The sequence below is a fragment of the Uloborus diversus genome, chromosome 8, assembly GCF_026930045.1.
Source record: "Uloborus diversus isolate 005 chromosome 8, Udiv.v.3.1, whole genome shotgun sequence".
In the NCBI taxonomy this organism is placed as follows: domain Eukaryota; kingdom Metazoa; phylum Arthropoda; class Arachnida; order Araneae; family Uloboridae; genus Uloborus; species Uloborus diversus.
Genome location: NC_072738.1, coordinates 36,141,565 through 36,163,341, shown reverse-complemented (window position 1 = coordinate 36,163,341; position 21,777 = coordinate 36,141,565). Strand labels below are relative to the sequence as shown.

Below are 21,777 nucleotides of genomic sequence, written 5' to 3'. Positions count from 1 at the left end.
GAAACACAGCCCGCCCCTTTCAATATTGCATTGAAGAGTTAGAAATAGTGAAAGACTTTTTTCTCATAAAGATCAGGAAAAATCCTTGCAAAGTATTTCAATACTGGAAGTTGCTGCATTTACTTTGAACTCAATGATTAAACAGACAATCCACTATTACGGACTATTTTCAACCTAAACGCCCGGATTCGCAACTATATGTGTTAAAATTATCTAAAATGATACGCATAATAATGTTCTTTTCGTAATGTATAGATATTATACCTTTTGAAAGAGTCATCTCTACTACCTTTAGTTTTTTTTTCTTTTTGATTTTTGCTTGCCTACGTATTTCCCACATTTTACGTTTTTTTAACCCAATCCCTTGAAGAACGTAAAATCGAGGCTTCACTGCATATAGTATATTCAGGGGTGATTTCATAAATTCACCACTGAATCTCATTTGAAAAAAAAAATCCGTTAGAGGTACTAACATATTTCTTATTAGAAAAATACTACTTTTAAATCATGAAAGGATTTATAATTTATGCCTTACAAGTTAATAAGTATGTTATAGCAACAAAAGTGCATACAGCCGGCTAGATAACAACTAATATAGCTACTTTCCAGGCTTATAGGCCGTAGTATATTCAGGATATTTCAGGCTAACGTTTCACCAGACATGTCTAAGGCTTCATCAGAGCACAAATCAATTCAATACAGAAGTCTGTCCATTAAGTTCTAAAATTTGAATAGATGATAAGTTATTCGTATGTTGAATATAACATACATACCAGGGATGAATTTGAAACTTTTTCTCTACTGAAAAGCCATTGAATGCAAAGTGGTACTCGTGAGCAATTTTATGTGAATGGAAAATTTGCTTTCCTGAAAAGCAGTTCAGAACTAGCACTAATTCAGCCCGATACACTCAGAACCAATGAATGATAAATACGTATCGATAAAACAAAATACTAAATCGAAGGGGAAAGCTTGAAATTTCGTCCTTAGACAATGTACGGAAATGACCCTGAATTTTTTTATGGAAAAAAATATTTTCGAATTTTTATTTATCTGTGCATATTTGTATAGATATCCATTGATTCGCATAATTTTATCGATTCCGGTGAGAAAAAAAGAGAAAGTGTACCCTTTGACCGTCGCTTTCTTATCGCAGTGTTTTGACATTGAAAATTATGCAATATTGGTATAATTTTCAGAAACAAAATTTATCGATATTAGGAAATTCTGCCTCTTAATTTTTTTTTTTAAATTGACAAAATTTGAAATTCGATTTGAGTGATAGGGTTTGTTGACACATATTCTGAAAAAAAAAAAAAAAAAAAAAATCTAATGAAATTATAGGCTAAAAAGTTCGGTATGTAAAGTATTTCTATGTAGCCAATACTTTTTACCGTTCTATTTTACTGCAACATTATGCTGTAAGAAATCGAGCTAGCTGAGGCTTGTTGCTCTGATTGAAAAGACGGAGATACATGGAGAGAGCTTCAATCCTACCTTCTTATTTTTCGCATAGAGACGCGATAACACCTATACTGAACGGAATGCAAGAGCATTTTCTCGATTGTTTGTGGTTTATTTACGGTGTTGTTTTATTTTGCTTATATTTAAGCACTAAGCCTTTTTGATTATTCTTCATTTAAGGGGTCCGGGACACAAAAATCGTTAAATTTTGCATTTTTTTAAATCATTTGAAAAACTAATATTAAAAAACTTTTAAGTATGCATTTTTGATTTCGGGTACAAAAACTAACCAGTAAACATCACATTATAACTTTTGTACGTATTGTAATATTTAAGACGGTTCGGGACACAAAAATTGTCTTTTTTTTTTTCCTGTTCAAAAAGGCGTTTGAATCTTGTTTCTATCTTAACTAGAACAAAAGATACAATAATTTTTGTTGCATGCATTTAGCTAATATTATATTTAACTTTAAACTTCAAACGCGTTTTTCTCCATGATACAATTTTTCCCGATTTTTTGCATTCAAACTCTTATAAGTCAAGAACTGATAAAGATAAAGTAACGAAATTTGGAGCATATATTTTTTTAACAGTTCACTTTAATTCTTATTCGGCGAATTTGAAAAAAAAAAACGTTTTCTGCAAAAAAAAAAAAAAAAAGATTAAAAAAAAAAAGTATCTTCGAATTTTTCGAAAATTTTCTTTAAATATTTTCTATTTCCTATTGAATTAATATTTTTTAAATCGCCGAATAAAATTAAAGCTTAGATATTTGTTCATATTTTTTAAAAGAATTTTGAAAATTGAACAAGAATATTTTGAGTTATAGCAATTTGAAACAACCCCGTTTTTTTAATAAAACAATTAAATTTAAATGAAAATTTTTTTTTTATATTTATGTTATGATTTTGCTTATTAAATAGATGGTGAATCAGTGCGAAGAAGTTCAAAACTCTAAACTATTTAATATTTTTTTTTTTTTTTTTTTCAAAATGTGTCCCGAACTCCTTTAAATGACATTTTATTCAAGTGACGTTATTTTTGATCATCATGAAAGCCCTTCATTTTCTTAAAAAGCAGGGCTTTGGAGTTGGAGAGAAAATGACCTACTCCGACTCCTTTATCCCAAAATTAGTTAGACTCCGACGCCGCAGCCTTAATAATAAAATCTGTCTCTGCCCCACCAAAAGCTGTTTATAGATAAAACTCTTTATTTATTTAATGGAAATGTATTGAAATTGTTTTAAAAATGAATATGTAAGATTACTAACTTTGAGAATGAAAGTTGGATATTTTCATTACCAGGAAAAATTACAGTAAGGTTAGTGAAACTTGTTTATAACAGTAACAGAATCCTTTCCAGTAAATTTTATAAGCGAGAGAAAGTCTAGCATCGTGAGCTCTTCTGGACTTCAAAATTGTAGATTAGAATTTCAACCTTTTCAAAATGGATTTATTGCAAAAAAAGACGACAGAAATTTGCCGGTATTTGAAAGCAATAAAAAGACATTAAAAGAGAAATAAGATGGATATAAAATTTTACGATGTTTGAACAATGGCACTATAAAATATTTAATCTAAAACTACATTTTTCATGCATTTCTTCAATATGAGAACTAAAAGGTTTGTTTTCAAAGACCGACAAAAACTGCAAGTTCTTAGAAACCAGGAAAAAATTTAGGCTCCAGATAAATTATTTCTCAAACTTGACAGCAAATCAGAAGAAAAAAAACTAGTCGTCGAGGTATATTAATTTAGCTGCCCGTGCCTTGCCGGAGAGTTTTTTGGGAACTCGATTTAAAATTAAATTGCATCTTTACAGCGGGTATCCATCTAAAATAAGAAGTCTAATCACGCTATTCTGTTCAACAGACTTTTTTTTTTCATTCATTCGCCTTAGAACAAAGATGATATCAATGCTCAAGAGCAATGATTAGAGGTATTGAGAAGAGATATAATGGAGGGAGTGAAGACTTTCATTCGTGAAGCCCTGACCCCAAGTCACGTGACAGATGTTTTATCTCAGCATTGGAAGAAATCAAGTTTCTTTCGCTTGTTTCACGCAGAACGTGCCAACCATTCGTCGTTGATGAGTTTTTTATTGGTTTCCTACAAAATTTGCATTGAGTACACACCATTTCCACCCCCAGCCCCCAGAAAAAGTCGAAATGACGGGCTTCACAGCATTGTCTGCGAGTGCACTAGTTCTTTTTCAATACCAGACCAAAAGTTACTTTACATATTGAAATCGTACCTATATATTAATGTAGGATCACCTGATATCGCGCACACTATTGTCAGAATTATATTCAGGCAGTACAAAGTAATTTTGCATTTTTTTTAAAAATAGTCTATAGGACACCTCTTGTAGATTATCGCATACCACAAACTGGCAATCATTGCTTTAAAAAAAAAAGAAAAAAAGAAAAAAAAAACTTTAGTTTAAAGTCACAATACACAAACCCTATCGCGTTCCCTCCCCCCCCCCCTTTTTTTTTCTTCTTCCCACTTTAACTATCAAAATCATCTAAATCATTTTGCAAAAAAGCTCCATTATTGATACCTGACACAAGCTTTCATATGAATTCCCCGCTTTCAACAAGTTTACTAATTACGCCTCTAAACTAAAATACAGTAACGCTTCTAAACCAAGAAGTGGACTAGTGGTGGAGGTAGGGCTAAAATATTTGCATTTTATTTCCATTTACAAATTTAACTGAATAAAGAGGAATGTCTTCTGTTTTATATATTAATGCTGCTTAACGAACTCTGATGGATAATGCCAGAACATTGGGAAAATATTTTTAAAAATCTTACCCTCAATCCCACTGTGCTCCTCTAGATTAACCTTGAAGATGTAACGATTGAACCCAATAACCACAATGTACTTGAAGACATGGGAATGGACAGTTTTTATCACTTTCAAAGATTGCTGTATTGCATCAAAAAACATTGATAAGTCCCGGAAAAGTAGGTTTCCTGAGATGCCCGATACAGCAGGAGACGTTCAGAGATTTCGAGCAGTCTCCTGCTAAAATAGGGGGGTGAATGAACTGCCAAAAAGTAGGGCAGTAGATAGAATAACCAGGGATGACGCCTTATCGAAAAAAATAGTTTTGCGTCATCAGAACCAATATTTGTTGATGTGCGGGTATTTTCCATAAGGGTCAGATCAGAGCATTGGCGTTGAGCTAAAGATAGCAGCACGCGGTGGGGATTGACATTGCCCATGGTTGAGGGCAGGATGGGTGTGTGGGGGGGGGGATGAAAGATAAGAATTGGAAAATAATATTAGTGAGAAAGATATCATGTGACGAAGAAGAGAATGTGGCAGAATTAATTTTAAAGGTTTTGGCATACCCTTTTTAATTTTGCTTAACATTCTCAGTTTTTCAGTACGATGTTGTACTGATGACGTTAAGTCAAAGATGGTCCCCCCCCTCCACCCAGGACAATGACACCTCTCTCAGAGCGAGAGTCTCCCAAAAAAGAGATAAAAAACCCTCTCAAATTGAATTCCTTAAAAAATTATAATATCTTTTCATTATTACCCCTGAAAAGGTTATACTGATAATGTTAAAATATCCTGGATTTTACATTACCCTTTTTCGGAAAGTCCGCTTAATACCTTTCTTGATAAAAATATCAAAATAATTTTTCATTAAAAAGACCAACACAAACTTTTTTTTTATTTTTAAATTTCAATTTTCTCAAGATAAATTTGTATACTGTTTGAAGTCACTCTGGCGTTCCTTTTGCTCTGTTTAATAGTCCTTTGTCTGCGAGGGGGACTTCCTCTCATCGTCCCATCTTCCTTCATGACAGTTAAGGACTAGAGCTGCTGAGAGTCTTCTTGAAAAATTTTTATTAAGAAGTTGGTGACACGACGCATGCATTGTCTCAACAGATGACGAATTCCTTCAATATCAGATTTACGATATTGAAGGAATTATCATTATCATCTTTCGATGATAATGATTAAGATGAGGAAGAAATAATCGAGGGTGGTGTCCCTCGCTGATCATACGATTCTAAGTATAAAAACTCCAAAACTATTTTTATTTGTAAATGCCAACTGAGAAGCAAGTTTGCAAAAAAATGTTAGTACGGATCGTGCAATAAGTGAAATTGTAACTAAAACAAAAGATGTAATGATAACACATTTTTCTCACTACTTTCATTGGATGAGAGTCAGTTTTCAAACAATATGTTAATATTTTCAACATGTCCGCATGGAACGTTTTTGATCACTGGTCCGACACAAAACGTAAAAATCGGGGTTCCTCGTAATTATTTCAAGTAAAACTAGGAATGATCTTAGTAGCATTATTTGCATTTGAAACCCAGACGATGTCAGTTTAACACTTCATAATTACTTTAATAAATTTCACTTTACAAACTAGTAACAGTAACACTATATAACAAAACTTATCGATTTTTCTTAGAAATAATTTGATCATTTCTTGCAGTAGCTTCATTTTTCTGTACATTATGGACTTTGGCATATGCTTAACAAACGCATTCACTTCATTTTTTCTTTTCTTTCAGACCTTGAACCACGTCAATATCTCATGTTTATGTAACTTTTCAAGACCAAATCAGATATCACGACCACAGAAAGCAAACAAATAACAATTGATGAATTAAAACTTGTTTTCATAATATCTTAACAAATATTTGACAACACAACGTAACACAATGACCTATAACTTCGTACGTTCTACATTGCTCCGGTAATCTTTATCCATTCAGCAATAGGTTAATAAGGGACGATGAAATTTCAAACCGTTATATTTTTTAAAAATAAAATTTTCTCGGGAATAGAGAGAGAATAAGACTGACAAAGTACAAGTTCTTAGAGTACTTTATCAGTGAGTAATTTGATTCATTTATTAAAGTAAATAATCAAGCATATCTAATAAAATTATAATAAAATCCTGTTCGTAGGTTAGGCCTATGCCTTTTAAAAAAATATATAAACTACAACGCAGTTACACGAGGATAGCAATTTTTCTACTGTAAAGATTTTAGTGAATCAAGTTCTTACGATGATGGAAAAAAAATTACTTGAAACTTGATTGGTTCAAGGTTTTTCTAGCTGAGAGTTTACAGATTGCGATTATCATTTGCCGGATTAATGAAACCTTACCATATTCAATGCGATAAGTGCTGTTTTTTATAAATTGGTCCTCATTCGTGAACTGATTGTGGTTTCACCAATAAGTTTCATCTAACAATGCAAGGCAGTAATAAAAATTTACGAAATTACGGTAGAAATTTTAGAGAATGTTATCTTTTTTTCTTTTCACATAATCTAAATTTCTTTAACAGCATCATCAGAAGTTCGTGAAAACTAAATTGTTTTGAACATTAATGATCTTCCTACTGGAGACCATCCACTCACTTTTTAAAGGGATTTATTTTAGTTTTTAATAATCTCGTGATAGTTTAAGGCATATTTAGATATGAAGGCAGTCACTAAATCCTACATATGAGTAGTCACATGCAGTGACACATTTTTAAACAGCCACGACCCAAGGTCCAAAATTGGATCTCACTTTAGTGGTTGCTATAATTTAATTAACAAAGGAGGCCAAGAGCCATTCTTCAACAAAACAATGTTTGGTCACAGACAGTAATGGCGTCAGGAGACTTCTTCCACATCATCGCCTAATTTGGCCTGCTCAATCCCTAGGTTTGTCCATGGCCCCACTAAATTTCGCATACGCTTATAGGCTGTGACAATAGCTGACACTCATGACAACAAAGAGGTTGGCTACAGGGAATCCCTGTTTTCCATTACGTTGCCATTGATTGATGGATGCATAGGATTCCGTTCAGCGCCTATTTCGGTCAAAATAAACAGCATAGAAAGTTTCGGTTTTTTTTTTTTTTCCCCACTCTTACAAGTGTATTTCACTAAATGGTGCTCAACTCTTCCTGCCGCCTTTCCAAGAAAAAACAAACAAAGGCACACCCCCACCCCAATACCCCGTTGACATCCCCAAGACAGAGAAAAATAACCCCTGATAACACCCTAAAAATTTCAATGGCGCAGTCTGCGGCATGGCCCTCCCCTGGCGACATCCCTGTTTCACTCATTGAAATTTGACGACGAGAGGCCATGTCAGCTTAGTCGGAAACTAGGGGCCCGGGCATTGGGGGGGGAGGGGGGTCCGGTGACAGTGACGCAAAAAAAAAGAAAGAAAAGAAGGAAAGAAAGAAAAAAGAAAGGAAGAAACAAGAAGGATGAGAGTAAGGGAGAAAAAAACTCTGAATAAGAGAAAACGTAAAGATTAAATAAAATTTACTCTTTTGGTAATTGCTGTTGTGACTTTTAAAATAGAGTTAATTGTTTTCTAGTTAGCAGTTTCGATTTTCCTTTTTCCTTGGTCCAGTAACAGACAATCGTAAGTTTGGATTTAAATAATAAGCATGTTAAGCGGGTAAAACTGAAGTTGCTGCCACCCACGAATACGATGCAACCATCTAGTGTTATCAAAGTGAATTTTATGAGCCAGTTGGTATTTACAAGGCAGTGGCGGAAGGTTATGAACAGCCACCACGAGGTCTGCTGGTGTTTCATGTTCATTTGAATTTAATAAGGTTTTAAAGCTTAAAACAAAAAGCTTATTCACATTTTGAAGATAAAAGGGGAATTCTGTCCATTACTCATCCTTTCCTCATCCTATCTCTTACTGGGCATCATCAGAATTGTCGGTGTCTGTTACTGAGGTTCGGACCTTTTTTCGAAATTGAGAAATAAAAATATAATTAACTAATTCAGTGGATCCAGAAGCAGCCAAAAGTTAGATGAGATGTAGTTGCATGAGAGAAAAATAGTTTTAAAAGTCTAAATACATTAAAAGGCTCAGAAAATTGAGTTAACCTGAGAGCGATGTCTTAAGCATGTCTGTTACTGGTGCCGTTACCCTACAATACTTCTATTGAGCAAAAATTTATTCCAGAAATTTTTTTGAAGCTTCTAAATACCAAATATGTATCCTATAATTGGTAACAGTTTTACTTAGGTTTTTAACGCTTCTCCGCGTCGTGACTGAAATACATGACGCGAGCCGCGTGATTAGATTATACAATTGTTTTCCGAAGAAAGTTCCAGAACCGTTTCTTCAAGGTAAACAACACGAATCATAACTAATTGCCGGTGATGTGGTCGGAAGAAGCTTTTCTTTTTCTCATCATTATCATTTTCGAGGGAAGGTTAAAGGGCGTTTGTACGTCCTTGACGCGTTACCGATGTAAGTAAAAGTCTATTAGCGAAGTGTTCACTGATAAATATTGGAGCAATGGAGAAGATATTTGTGCTATAAATAGAAGTATTGTTCTCCGTTAACAAATATAGTTGCTAAACTTTTACTTGCATAGCCGAATGAACAGACTTTAACTCTTTGGCCCAAAGTTTGATTAATCAGACTTACAGTGAAACATGTGTAAGTTGACCACTTTTGCGGTGCACTACTTTAGTACTCAACTTAAACAGGTGGTCAAGTTAGAGGTTGAATTATATGATCTAGATCTAATTCTGTGCCTGAAAAAGGCGGTCAACTTACAAGGGTGGTCAACTTTACAGGTTTTACTGTATTATCCAGTCTGTGGCAGGAACGGATACAGACCAGCATTTTGGGAGGAGGGAAGTCATGCTGAAAAATATCGAGTTTTGGGTATGAAAAATTTCTGGATCAGAGTTTGGGTGTCAATTAAAAACACCAAATCGGCTAAAAATAAGGCGACTAGTCAGGGTTGAACTTAATCAAATTCAGAAGCACTGGAGGGAAGTTTTGTTTCAAACATTTACTCAAACAAATAATTAACCAATGAAATAGATTGCTGCAAACACTTATACATTTTATTCATGAAGTATTTGAACGCAATGCGTAATAATATATTTGTATGATATTCTTCATTCATTCACCTTGTATGCAATTATTAAATTACTAGAAAATCGCCCGTCAAGGTATGACGGGGGGAAAACTGCTACATTTGTACGAAGCAGTTGCCTGTTTGGTGATTTTTTGATAGATGAAATTTAACCCTTACTTTAGTGGATTAACTCTGAACTCCAGTAGATAGCGTTCATTGTTGACCACTTTTTCCTTTCTTCATTTTCCTTAAATGACAGTCTTACCAGTAAAACAGTTAAGTTACCCGATCCAGTTCAGCCTCGTCACAATAAAGCATTTCCCTGCATGTCAAACATTGCCAAAAAATATTATCGAATTATCGTGTCGTGGCGCGAGTTTCATCGTTGATGACGTCAGCGTTAAGCCCTGGTTTCCTAGGAGCGAATCGCCGATCTTCGACGTCGCTCCTCGCCGTGACGCTGAAATCAAAGTCAAGTAGATTCCGGCGTGGCCACTCACGACGTCGATTTAGCTTGGGCGCGCATGGGCAGAAGAATCGAGTTTTCTCCTCAGCGAGGAGCGACGTCGACGATCGGCGAGTTGACTCCTAGGAAACCAAGGCTTTACTCGATCAGTGAAATAGCTATTATATATATATATATATATATATATATGAGGATGTTCACATACAATAATGATGGGTGGATAATATTGTTTATGGGGAAGGGGGTCATGAGCCCCATGACATTCCCCTTGTATCCACCCCTGGTTCATGAAAATTTGTATGGGCAATGAAGCCAGTACAATCGAGATCGCTTATAACGAACTTTGATTTAATGAGGAAATCAGAAACATTTGGTTGGTACAATGTTCTAACAAATGCTGGTTTAAAATTATCAAAAACTTTATAGGTCGTTTCTACATTTTGAAATAAATTTATAAATTTGCGAATGAAAAAAATTCTTCGACCTCGATAAAAAATTTCGAGTGGGATAAAAGTATCAGCTATTATCGACTTTTCCCTGCAATTAAAAAGATAATATCATCCTAAGTAGGACTAATATGTTATACGCTAAAAAGTTTCCTTTACGCATTATTTAAGTTCAAGATGACTTCAACGGCTCCCCGAACATAAATTTTCGGGAGGGCGTAAGTTCTCAATTAGCGGAATAGAGCTCTAAATTTAACCGAATGTTGATAATTTTGCCGAATAGAACTCCAAATTTTACCGAATGGAACTCCAAATTTCGCAGAATGATAATTATTTTACCGAATCGTTAGACAAAATTTGCCAAATAAAGAAATTTTTGGGAGGTCACAGTGACCTCCCATCGGGAGGTTCCATGGATGAATTTATGTAAAGTCTTACTGTTCATATTAATAAACATTGCAAGGGAATGTGGGGCAAAGTGAAGCAGCTGGATAACCTACTTTTTTTAAATGAAAAACAAAATTAAAAAATAAATAAATAAAAATAACATTATAGCATATGAAAAGGAAAATGTATTTTGTAATAAAAGTTGTGGAAAAGGTTATTCACACACACATTTTTGTCAGTAAATTTTTAACCTCAAATAAAAGCAGAAAATTACCACTTTTCCCCATACATGATTCAAAAAGATAATTAAAATCCATTTATAATGAAATATTTATTTGTTTAGAATTAATTTAGAAAAAAAATAAGCAACTGAGTGAAAAAACAAGTAAATGGATGAATTTTAATAAATTATCGCATGAGCGATTTAATAAACTAATTAATTGAAACTGAAATGAACTATTTCACTTTGTCTCACACGTACATGATAAATTGTACAACACATTTATAATCCAACCATGCTTAATGTTAAGTAAATGAATACTATACTGAACACCAGTAGGCCCCATAATTACAAGAATTTGGTGCTTTAACAGGAACAAAAATTTTTTTTTTCATATGGCTCAAAATATTACGATATGAGTATAAAAATATGAAAACTGCTTGTATTCACCTTGATCTTTAATGATTTTTTGACTAGATTCTTGTTTTATAACATAGTAAAAATATTGCCAGATAAGTGGTTGTACTGCAAAGTGTATAAAATATTTTACCATTTCACTTTGCCCAACATTTCTCTACATTGATTATAGCTACATGATTTTTTGTAGTTACAAGTTTACTTCTATTCATTTCACTCGAAAAAGTTTCGTTTTCAAGACAAATTTCAAGCCACCTCAAATTTTGTTCGTTGTAACAGCAATTTCGTTATAATGGAATTCAAGCAGTATAATGGCAATTAAATTGAGACTGAAAAGTGAAAATGTACTTCGCTGCATTGATATTCGTTGTATCGGAATTTCAGTGCACTATATGAAAAATTATCATATAAGCTTTGTGCTACAATATGATTAAAGTGAAAAACAACGTAAATAAAGCACAAATATTGGAGTAGATACAGCATATAGCTATTTCAAGGCTACAATGAAGCCTCTTGGTTGGCAAAGATGGCCAACCAATTGGTTGGCCATCTTTGGTATAAATACCGGTGTCCACTCGGTTCTTGTCAGTTCTCTCGCAACTTTTGGTTGTGTTTTTGAGCTTTTTGCACTGATTTCAGTGCACTAGTTTTCTCTTCAAATGTTGAAATAGTTATATTAGTGGTATGACTACAACTAAAAGTTTTCCTATTTTTATTTTCCTATTTAAATACAATATTCACTCTATTTCTACAATCTGCAATGTAATTTTAATGTAATACTATAAAGAAAATTTGTTATACAAGTGTACTGAATGTTGAATGCTAACAATAAATACTAGAGAAATGAAAGAAAAAAAAACAAAACAAAAACCTTTCAACATTATTTTTTTTTCGTATTTTTATACTTTAAGTCTAATAAATTCGAATTGTATTGCATATAATGCAACGTTTTCGAAGTAAATGATGTCCTGAATTTTGCGAGCCCCTGGGTTTGGGTCCAGTTATCCCATGCGTTAATCACAGCCTGGTAAGAAATTTTTACTTTATACGAACGTTTTAGGAACTACGATAAATATTAGTGCAATAGTAAATCAAAAATAAGAATTAACTCCATTAAAAACGTTTTGAATTTTGATTTGCATTAATATATATGTAAAGCAGATAATACTTACTCACTTGCGTGCAGAAAATATACAGTAATGTCAAATCAGAATTCTATCGGTTCCAATCCATTTACAAGTTGCAATGAAAATGTCCAAATTAAATACAAAATTTATTCAAAATCTTTATTCAGTAATATTTTTTGCAGCTTCTTCACAAAATTAAGAATCAAAAATAACTAAAAGAAACTTAACAGTCGAAATTTCATTCGATATTGAACCCGTTATTTTGGAAGATTGCGCGAGGAGAAATCGAGAAAAAAAGGGAGAATGAATAATCTGGCGGGATTATTATTTTTATTCCAGTTGTGGAACATTGGACTTCGACCCTCTCTTGGTTCGTGATGTCATTTAATACGTTCTTCGATTAAAAAAATTCCGGTTACTTTTTGAGATTGTGAAATATTAGCAATGAGTGAGAAATCGTGGTTCAATCACAATTAATAATTAATATTAACCAAGGGTGCTCATGAGGGGACGTTCAATGGCACAGATTGCGCCTTAGAAATTTTCATTTTCAGTTCAAGTTTTTTTTTTTTGGGGGGGGGGGACATGTTAGAGATCTTTTGCTTTTTTTTTTTTTTTTTTTTTTGACTTGTATTCTGATCAGTGATGTTCCCATCAATTTTTCTGAGGGTATACTCCCAGTATTCCATCAAGTATAATATGTGTATGCGATCGTAATGCTTTCGAAAAACGTTGATTTATTAAGTGTTAAAATTTTTTAAGAAATATGGTTACTCGTGGGAAAATATGGTTAAATAGATACAATTGTTTTTGCTTTAGGAAAATTTAGAAATGCGATGATAAAGTCTTAATTGTAAATGAAAATTTTTGAAGCTTGAGGGTATACGATGAGATACAATTGTTTTTGCTTTAGGAAAATTTAGAAATGCGATGATAAAATCTTAATTGTAAATGAAAATTTTTGAAGCTTGAGGGTATACGTTATATGTCTAAAAAATGTTTGAGTATGAGAGTATACGGCGTATATGGAGTATACCCTATGGGAACACCCCTGATTCTGGGAAAATTATTCCGAAGCAGTGGGAGTTGGTGCGTCATCGCTCTTGAGAGGGGGGAAACCTCCGGTACCATGGATCTCAGGATGAAAGAATTAAAATAATGGATTCAAAATAAAAAATAAAAAATAGGCATTTAGGTTCAAAAAAAAAAAAAAAATATATTTCCTTAATTTATTTGAACTCATCACTGTATAGAATAGCTTTAATTTTTTCTTGCATTGCCATTTAATGTGCGGTTGTCTGTGTGTGCGTGTGTGCACAAGCGGATACAAACTAACATTGAGGGGGGATCATGCAAAGGAATGAACCGCCCCCCTCCCTCCATGATTGAGCCTACGATTTTGGGTACGAAAAACTTCTGAAACCACTTGGGTGTCAATAAAAAGCAGCAAATCGGCCAAGAAAAGGGTCCTTCATAGGCATAAACGTTAAAAATAATTTTAAAAGCAATGAAAAGAAGTAGTATTTCAAATATTTACTTTCAAAAATAATTATTGAATTGAAAAGACCACAGAAATGGTTTACATTTTATTCATACAGTGTTTGAACACAATGTGGACGGATACTAATTGTCGACCGTTTATGAGGGGGGGGGGGGGGGCAGGACCCCTATGACTCTCCTCTTGTATCCGCCCCAGTGTGTTTGAGCAATTCACTTTATTTGTTTCTTTTTTTTTCCTTTTTTATTAACCGTATGTTCCGCAAATGCCTGCATAAAAGTTGATGAAAAGCATTTGATTGCTGCCACAATATTATCCGATAAAATTTACTATCAAATGAAATTGTTACCGAAAAAAGAATATATCTATTATCGTAAATAGGAGCTTGATAACAAAATAATGACCTGTTGACAGTAAATAATGTCCATACATTCAAAATAAAATGCATTTTTACCGAGGGATTATTGCGAAGATTATGCTTTAAATAAGATCTGATAAAGGATGAATTATAAGTTAAACGTTTATATGAATAGAAGTGTTTATTATTTATTATTATGATTATTAATATTAATAATAATAAAAATGAATTAAAAACAAAACGGAATAAATAAATAATTATAATTTATTTTATTATTTATTTTTTTCCTTTATTCATTTTATTTTATTTTATTTTTTCATTTATTTCTCTTTGAGAGTAGGAGAAAAAAAAAAAAAAAAAAAAAAAAAATTGAAAATGGAGCCACAAGAAGATATTGATTCAGTCTATATCATCTTGGCAAATTAAATCCCGGAAACATTTCTGCAAATAATAGTTCTATTTTCTTCTTTGTGTTATTTTCAGGTTTTGTACAACACTTTTTTTTACCTATTGTATTTTGTCCTTACACAAATTTATAACTTCGAGCAGTAAACTTTTCTCTGCTGTTTACTTTCAATTAAATTTAACGACTGATTACTAGTAGAACATTTCATGTTGTTATTATACTTTTTCGAATACAGTTCTCATAAACAAATTATCTCATAAATACTATTTGTTATTTATTATTACTTTATTATTTAATTTTTTGATTTATGTGAGACTTTATTACTAAAATTATGATCTTATCCAGTTTTGTCCTTAAGGCAATAGGATAAATTTACTAAACGAACTATTTTCATCCAATTTGGAGAAAATTATGCGTTATTTTACGGTACCAATAATTTATTTCATAAAGTTTGGTACTTGCTTTATATTAACTAGTTATCCAAGGAATTTGTTATTCTGATATCGCATGTACTCACGTACAGTAAAACCTCGTTAATTCGGACCCCAGTAAACCGGACTTTGCGTAATACGGACAGCCATTTAGATGTACATACTGTAAAAATAAAAGGCGAGTTATGATGTATTTGATGTATTTTTTTCGACCGTATTTTGTATTTTTCTCTTGTGCACTTTTATATTTCAATCTCTTGAATTCGAAACCCAATTTTTACCGTGTACAATAGTTTGTTTACTTACATTTAGTCTCAAGTTATTTTGTTTAATCTGTACTTTCATCAATTCGGACGACCTGGATCCCTTTTTGTTTATTCTAATAAGGTTAAGCTATTAGTGTATATTATGAAAATGTTTATTACTTCGTTTTTACTTTTGCTGATTTCAAGAAATATATTATTTAGCATGGTACGATAGTGAGATATAATACAATATAGGGGAATGTGGGGCAAAGTGAATCAGTTAAGATAACTTACTTTTTTCAAAATGAACAAGGTTGAAAATTTGTTCTGAAAATTGCGGTGCATAAAGAAAGAACAATATATTTTATAATGTAACTTACATTGAAACATTATTTTTTATTTTTGACAGTGAATTTATACTTCCAAAAAAATTGAAACATTTTCACTTCTTTTTTTCAAAGGGCAAAGTGAAAAATAAAATATTGGTCTAATGAAATACTTTCTATTCGATTATTAAAGATATTTTTGATCCCATAAATGAGTAAATAAAACAATGAGTGAATGAATGAAAAGGAAATTAAACAATAAACGAAAAAATATAATTAATTGAATTAGTTAATTAGTATATGAGAAAAATAAATGGATAAATAAATCAGTGAATTACTAAATAAAGAAATGTAAATGAAGTAATTAATAAATGAAAACTTTAATGGATTGTAACAGATTGAATTAATAAATAAAATTAACTATTTCACTTTGCCCCATGTACTTGACTAACAGTAGAAAGCATTTGAAATACAAAAAAGTGAATATTAAGGCAATAAATACTTCATTGAATATTAGTAGATCTCAGATAATGTTTAAAATGTTAAAGACTACATGTTTTTCTGTCAATATATTCCTAGATAGGTGGCGCTAAAAGCAAAGTAAATATTTCACCATTTCACTTTGTCCTGCTATTTCACTTATTCCCCCCCCCCCCCCCCCCCCCCCCCCACTATAGTATCGGGCTTAACTTGCAAGATCTGCTCACGGGAGCTCAGCTGCTACATTTCAGTTTTTTAGTTTCACGGGAATTTTCACATTTTAGACTGAATTCATGCTATTTTAGCATTAAAATGCTCTGAAAACTATAGGGCTCCTGCCCTTCTTTGGTGGGAAATTACGCCTGCTATAGTGCGACAGTAAACTATGATATATAAAATACAGGTAGCACCGAGTAATCGAATCAGTGCTTAGTTGAATCAGCCGCTTTAATGAATCAACTTGTAAAAAGCAGAACGAAATCCAGCACTAACATTAAACATTGCCTTGTATTTGAATCAAACAAGCCGCTCAAATGAATCAAACGTACATAATTAAACATTTCTCATAAGCGCGTGATGCATCATTCAATTATTTTTTCTTTTCTTTGCCTTCTGTTTGTAAAATGAGACTTTTTAACTTTATTTTTACTTTTTAACTAATAGAGAAACGAGAGGGAGGCAGGGTGGTGGCACACATGTAGTATCAGTTTTCTCGAGAAAAATGAAGCATAAAGACAGAGACGGAGCTTCTGTTGGTGCAACAAAGTATGAATTCTTATGACTAAAGATTTTTTTACGACATTAAAAAAGAGTGTTTAGATTAATTACAGCCCCTTCTAAATAATCGAAAAGCGATAGTTCTTTCAAAGCACAAGTAAGTTAAAATTTGAATTATGTAATTGCTTTTCCATACACCTTTATGATATTTTTATTTATTTATTTTTTTTAAATAATCAAAGAATAAATATTGTTAACGAATAGATATTTCTAACGATAGTTCATTTTGTTTGACGAAAATTGACTTCTCTTAAACTGTATGTAGGATTCTATATTATATAAAAAAATATTAACTAATTTCTACTTTATTAAATCTGCCGCTTTATTGAATAAAAACTGTTTAAAACAAACTTCATTCAGATAAGAGGCGGTCACTGGTTATTTCACAAATTTGCAGTTCGAACTTTTATTTCTAATTTCCACCTTTCTTTCCTTCTTCTTTCCTGTGTATTTATTTAGGGTATATTACGCTGGCACTGCACGAACTGTTTTTTTTTTTTTTCTAAGCTAATGGCTAAATTTTTCCCCAAAGTATTTCTAATGTAACTCTTTCAATCATTTCTTAGACCACCTTTTGCTAGTACAGTAAAATCTTATTACAGCAAATACCAATAAAACAAAATATCCGTTTTAACGAAATTAATACTCAGTTCCGTTTTAATTGCAATTACATTACTTGAATTCCATTACAACGATATTCCCTTTATGACGAATAAAATTTGCGCTCCCTTGCATTTCGTTGTAACGGGATTTCACTGCATTTAGTTGCTGTGCATTTTATTGACCTATTCATTTTAGTGGATTAAATTTCATTGACAGATTTATTTCAGTAGAACAAATTCCATTGACTGATTCATTTCAGTGAAATAAAGTTCATTGACTGATTCATTTCATTGGATTTAAACTTCACTGACTGATTCATTTCAGTGGAACAAATTTCATTGACTGCTTTTTTTTCAGTGAAATATAGTTCATTGACTGATTCCTTTTAATGAAATAAATTTCATTGACTGATTCCTTTTAATGAAATAAATTTCATTGACTGATTCATTTCAGTGGATTAAATTTCACTGACTGATTCATTTCAGTGGAACAAATTTCATTGACTGCTTTTTTTCAGTGAAATATAGTTCATTGACTGATTCATTTCAGTGGAATAAATATCATTGACTGATTCATTTCAGTACAACAAATTTCATTGACTGCTTTTTTTTTCAGTGAAATACAGTTCATTGACTGATTCAATTCAGTGGAATAAATTTCATAGACTGTTTCATTTCAGTGGATTAAATTTCACTGACTGATTCATTTCAGTGGGACAAATTTCATTGACTGCTTTTTTTCAGTGAAATGTAGGAAATATAGTTCATTGATTGATTCATTTCAGTGGATTAAATTGTATTGTCTGATTCATTTCAGTGGGTTAAATTTCATTCACTGATTCGTATCGAAGTGTAGACCATTAACTTTCGGATTGACACATGTTTCAAAGCGGAATAGAATCGAACCCATTTCGTAGTTTTCGTGCAAAGAAAAATATTACCTATGTACATCTTCATAATTTCTAATTTTTCTCTTTAAGATTCTGATGACCATCATTTTTCTAATGAAGAAAAACGTTGATTATTCAGTGAACAAAATTCTGTACGATGAAAGAATTTTCCGAGGAGATTTCTTACCTGTGAAAAAAAAAAGGTATTTATGAGTTTTTATTGTAGATAATGACACATAATCAAAAAACGCTGTCTAGAAACATTAAATAATTTTCAACACATCGCACCCGGCAAAAAAAGTGACACAACACAAAATTTGAGGAAAATATACAAGCTATTGATTTAAAAACTAAATTAAGGATCTTTCTTGCCACAAAACTCGTACAAAGTGAGCTTACATAACAGGTGCCAGGTGGTGCATAAACGATATAATCAATAGCGAGACATCGTTAAAATTTCATAATTTAGAAAAACTCAGACTTTTAAGTATATATTATTAATTTCGACTACAAAAACTAACCAGTAAACATCACATTATAACTTTTGCGCGTATTGTAATATTTGAAAGGGTCTGGGACACAAAAATCGTTAAATTTTGCATTAAAAAAAAAAACTTTTCCATTTTTTTCTGCCCAAAATGACGTTTAAATCTTGTTTCTATTTTAACTAGAACGAAAGATATACCTTTTTTTGTTGCCTGCATTTAATTAATATTGTTAAAACTTTAAACGCATTTTTCTCCGTGATGCAATTTTTCCCGATTTTTTGTATTCAAACTCTTATAAGTCAAGGACTGATAAAGATAAAATAATGAAATTTGGTGCATTTCTTTTTCAAACAGTTTGCTTTAATTTTTATTCGGCAAATTTGGAAAAAAAAAAAAAAAAAGTTTACTGCAAAAAATGTGATAAAAAAAAAAAAAAAAGAAATATCTTAGAATTTTTTGAAATTTTTCTTCAAATATTTTCTATTTTTTATTGAATTAATATTTTTAAATTGCCGTATAAAAATTTAAACTTAGATATTTGTGCATATTTTTTTTTTTTTGAAAATTTTTTTAAAATCGATCAAGAATATTTTGAGTTTTAGCAATTTAAAGTAGCCTCTTTTTTTTAATTGATTAAATTTATTTTATTTTATTATTATTTTTATTTATTTAAATAGTTGTGTTATGATTACCCTTAAAACTACTATGTATAAAACCTTGATTTTCTCCAATGCTGTTTTTTAAAGTTCTATCACTTTTCTTGCTAGGGTGAGACATGGTGACATAACAAAATAAAACAGGTCAAAATTTTCCGTATTTAATTATTGTAAAAGTTGGTCAAATTACTATGCAAAAGATTTATTATTTATTTATTTGAGCATTTAAGATTACTTATTGATTTTAGTTTGCAGTGCCTTGATGTAAATTTATCGTCATTATGATTGGCTTATAGAGCCATATCATCCATTGCTGCGAAGTCAATGAAATTTTATCTCTGGAATTCTATACTATCGTTGCTTTTTTCACAAGTATAAATATAGCGTTTTTGTAATGGATTTTTTTTTCGTTTTATTTTTTTACAATTATAATTATCATTATTTTATTTAGTTTTAGGTTTTTACTATTTTATTTATTGATTTTTTTACATTTGTATTTATTTATTTATTTTTTTTTTACTTTGCAAGTTCTTACGGATTGGATGTTTTTTGCACACTGTACTTTTATTATTTAACTTTAAACGCATAGATACGGCATGCATGATAAAGCTCAAAATTATATTTGACTTCAGAATCTCTGAAACCAAAGACCCTTTAAAATAAATTCAATTAGAAAATGTTTTTCGTTTTTATCCTTAAAATAAAGAGGTTTTGAACTTTTTTTTTTTTTTTTTTTCAATGTTACAATTTCTTAACAGTGTCTTTTAAACTTTTGCTTTCATTTCGCACTGCACATATTTTGTGATTATTAGATGTAGAGTCAAGTAATAGTTCTTCAAAATCGTAGAATGTTGCCATTCAAGCATATTCTTTTTTTACGTGCTTTTCAGTACGAAAAAAAAATCTGAAAATTAGTACTAAATGGATGCAACATTATTATAACTTTTGTAAACACCGTTCCTTGATCACGAAAACTATTTTGTCATAAAAAAAACACGAAATTAGTTTTTAATTTTTTGTTTATTTTAATGTTTATTCATTTGTTTGTATTTTGCATACATTTTGGACGAAATTGTTATTTATATTATTTTATTATTTTCTGGTTTTACGCAAAAGTACACTGAAAAATAAATAACTACGCATTAGAAAATTTCAGAATCCTGGGGAAACTAAAACGACCCTTGGAGTTATGCTGTCATTGTGCACTCTTTTAACACAAGCAAATTAGAATACAATATATTGTCTCATTATAAAACTTCTAATCATTTCTGCATTAAACACAAACTTTTTATCTCACAAATATTTATTCCAAGGTAGGGGACTAGGTTATCTTCGGGCGGTCGCTGATTGTCTACCCTTGATCAATAATCAGCACTCGGTAATCTCTTTCACGGGAAATGCATCTAGACGTCATGTAGAAATTCTAGACCGAAATCTGATGATTTTTGAACCCGGATATAATTTTTATAATGAAGATATCGGAAATAAAAAAACATAGAAAGAATTCTCTAGCCCCCTCCCCACCCCCTTCACTCTTAAAAAAAAAAAAAAAAAAAAAAAAAAAAAAAAAAAAAAAAATCTTGATACGATTTATGAGAAGAAGTAATTTATTTGATAGCATTGATATATTGGTACGTGTTAACTATTAATTTATTTTATTTATTTATTTATTTATTATTTTTATTTTAAAAATAAAAAGAAAAGCATATGTTTGAAAATTTATAAAATAAAGTATCTCCCCTAAAAATGTCTCCGTGAAAAATAGTCTAAGTACTAACTTAATTAATTCTAAAAATTAATTGGATAATTACATAACAATTTATTAAAAATGAAACAAACAGGAAGTAGGGTTGGAAATGCTTATCTATTTGTCTGTCCGTCTCACACCTCTCCTGCCGCGACAATACACAGACAATACAATACAATACACAATTTTACAGTTATTCGAGTCATGAATTTGTTCGGAATATCTTTTATCAAGGTCATATAAAGAGTCACGATACATTTTCGATTTTATTATTTCTTCTTGGTCAGATTTAAAGGGTTCAAAAACATTCTCGCAAATTATATCTGTAACTCCGAGTCAGAACAACGTAAGTCACAACATCGCAACTTTAGAGGAGAGAGGAAAAACTTTAGTCTGGTACATGCAAAAGATTGGACGGAAGAAGAATATTGTGACGCTTCAACAGAAGGATGGTTTAGGGCTGCA

At 31.5% G+C, this 21,777-nt stretch overlaps 1 protein-coding gene across 2 annotated transcripts in view; it reads right to left on the bottom strand.

Annotated features, from left to right (window-relative positions):
• Positions 1 to 12,687, bottom strand: part of LOC129227599 (alpha-tocopherol transfer protein-like) — a 34,161-nt gene extending 21,474 nt beyond the window's left edge. Inside the window, exon 1 of one of the 2 annotated variants that reach the window (XM_054862182.1) lies at positions 12,454 to 12,687. The gene's annotated coding sequence lies outside the window, so the exon portion shown is untranslated. The remainder of the gene's footprint in view (positions 1 to 12,453) is intronic. The other variant, XM_054862183.1, reaches the window with a different exon arrangement.
• Positions 12,688 to 21,777: the final 9,090 nt, after the last annotated feature.